Below are 2964 nucleotides of genomic sequence, written 5' to 3' on the forward strand. Positions count from 1 at the left end.
TTGTAGTGGGGGCGCTTGCCCCCACACCGGTAAGAGTAGATCCGTCCCTGGCTCCATCACTCCTCTAGTATTGCCTCTTTCAGAAGCATAGAAGTAGTCATTTTCTGCTACAGTCTCAATGACATCTATGGCTTCTTCAATGGTCTTCTTCTTGTTCAGAGATCCCCCGGATGAGTGGTCTACTGCCTTCTTTGATTCATACGAAAGGCCTTCATAGAAGATGTGCAACTGCACCCATTCATTGAACATATCTGGCGGGCATCTTCTTGTCAAGTCTTTAAACCTCTCCCATGCTTCATATAGAGTCTCACCATCCTGCTGTCTGAATGTTTGTACCTCAGCTCTCAACCTGTTGATCCATTGAGGAGGATAGAATCTTGCCAAGAACTTATTCACCACATCTTTCCAGGTTGCTAAACTCTCCTTTGGAAAGGATTCCAGCCATTTAGATGCTTTGTCCTTGAGTGAGAAGGGAAACAGAAGTAGTCTATAGGTGTCAAGATGAACAACATTAGACTTCACAATATCGCATATCCTCAGGAAGGTGGTTAGATGTTGATTGGGGTCTTCTTGGACACTTCCTCCGAATGAACAATTGTTCTGAACAAGGGTGATGAGCTGTGGCTTTAGTTCAAAGTTGTTGGCATGTATGGTTGGCCTTTGGATGCTACTTCCACAGTTTCCTGGGTTTGGGTTGATGTAAGAACCCAGAACTCTTCTCTCTTGTCCAGCCTGATGCGCTGGACCTTCTCTGCCATGGTTGTGAGCCTCTTCTTCATGATGGTTCTTCATATTCTCCTCCATGTCTGGTTCAAAGTACTCTTCCTCTTCCTCTTCCTCAGCACCAACTACTCTCTTTCCTCTTGCTTCCCTCTTTAATCTAAGGAAGGTCCTCTCAGGTTCAGAATCAAAGGAAGTTGAAGCCCCGCTTCTTCTACCTGTCATACAACCAACAAAGCAAAAGCAAGAGAGATAGATGCAAGACAGTAATTTCTACAGAAATGCTATTAGTGTGAGTGATGTAATATATCAAACAGTTAGTAGGTTAGTGACTGAATTGTAAACAACTAAGAAAATGGGTAGGGGAAAGGGAAGAAAATAGCTAAACAGAAAGTAAATTACTCAAATGAACTTAAATCAAACAAAATAAAAACAAATGCTCAATCTAGTTATCCACCAATTTAATCATTGTTGATACAAAATCAATCCCCGGTAACGGCGCCATAAACTTGATGCACGAAAACTTGTCTCTCAACAAATTTCCTTCGGCAAGTATACCGAATTGTCGTCAAGTAAAAACTCACAGTAGAGTGAGGTCGAATCCCACAGGGATTGATTGGTCAAGTAACTTTAATTGGAAGAATGTTCTAGTTGAGCTAAGCAGAAAGTGAGTTGAGAATTACAGGAAATTAAATGGCGGGAAAGTAAATAGCAGAAAATAAATGACGGGAAGTAAATTGCAGAATCTTAAATGGGAAAGGGAAGTTTAGCATGAAAGTAAATGGCAATAAGTAAAGAGAATGGGTAAGATCAGAAATGGGAAATTCATTGGGCTTAGGAGATGTTGCATTCTCCGGATCAAGTTCATTTTCATCTCTTCCTCAATTAATGCATTCATTGATCTCCTTGGCAATCTTAAGTGATTGAATTCCAATTCCTTGGTAATTCAATCTCTCAAATCAGATCAATAGCCAATTCCTTGGTCTAATTGCTCATGAGAAGAGATGAAGTGTGGTCACTAATTATACCACATGTATTTCCAAATTAAAGTATTGGGAGAATTATATGTCACCATATCCGCCCAAACCCCAATTTGGTCCAACATGAGAAAACATTTCTAGCATGATCTCTTCATCCTTTTTCCAAGGTTCAGAAGAGATCCAAGTATGAATAGCTTCTTTTCCAAGATAACTACTCAATTGGATGAAGATTGAAAGCTTTCTAGTAAAATCAAGAGAAAAGAAAGAAGAAAGATTATGAAAACTATTATTGATCCATCAAATTACAACAGAGCTCCCTAACCCAATGAAAGAGGTTTAGTTGTTCATAGCTCTGGGAATGGAAAGCAAAGATGGAGAGTACATTCTGAAAGTTAAACTAAAAGTGCAGAGAAAGTAAAATACAGAGAGTAATTCTAATAATGCCAAAAGCTCCCTTTTCTAGTTCAAAGCTCTCCCTATTTATACTACTCTTCTGATCTTCTAGTTGGCTCTTCAAGTCTTGGATATGGGCCTTTAGATCTTGAGTTGAAGCAGTTATCTTCTTCAGTGGGCTCAGCTTTACTTGCAGAGAAAGTGTGAAGTAGGCAGGGACTTTAGCTTAGGGCATTAGTGGTGTTAACGTTAAGTGAAAATGTGGGGTTGAGAACGTTAGTGACAATCACCTTTTTCACTAACGTTCCTAACCCAAAGTGGTCCACGTTAACTTCAACGTTAGTGGCACTAACGTGACCACTAACGTTGACCTTGGCCCTTCGCAAACGTTGCTGGGATTTACCTTTTTCAATAACGTTGAGAGTACCCCTTTCTCCCTACGTTAGAGTTCACGTTAGAATAGTTAACGTGGCCTTTAACGTAGGCTTGCCAAATCTTCGAGAGCGTTAGTGACACTTACCTTTGTCACTAACGCTTTAGAACGCCCCTACTTCCCACGTTAGAGTTCACGTTAACTAAGTTAATGTGACTTTTAACGTGGTATTGATAGCCATCTCCAACGTTAGTGACAAAGGTGAGTGTCACTAACGTTGGCTCATCATCCCTCTTCTCCACGTTAGCTTCCACGTTAATATAATTAATGTGACAACTAACGTGGCTCATAGTGGCTCAATCCAATGTTAGTGACAAAGGTGAGTGTCACTAACGTTGGTGATTCTTGCTCCCTCCACGTTAGAGTCCACGTTAACTAGGTTAACGTGGCTTTTAACATAGCCAATATGGGCTTAGTCCAACGTTAGTGACAAAGGTG

The 2964-nt window shown here is 40.6% G+C and overlaps 1 non-coding gene across 1 annotated transcript; it reads left to right on the forward strand.

Annotated features, from left to right (window-relative positions):
• The first annotated feature begins 244 nt into the window (after positions 1-244).
• LOC112732004 (small nucleolar RNA R71) lies at positions 245-351 on the forward strand. Its single transcript, XR_003167747.1, has one exon. It is a non-coding gene; the product is annotated as a small nucleolar RNA R71 (small nucleolar RNA).
• The last annotated feature ends 2613 nt before the right edge of the window (positions 352-2964 follow it).

This window comes from Arachis hypogaea, chromosome 12, assembly GCF_003086295.3.
Source record: "Arachis hypogaea cultivar Tifrunner chromosome 12, arahy.Tifrunner.gnm2.J5K5, whole genome shotgun sequence".
NCBI lineage: Eukaryota > Viridiplantae > Streptophyta > Magnoliopsida > Fabales > Fabaceae > Arachis > Arachis hypogaea.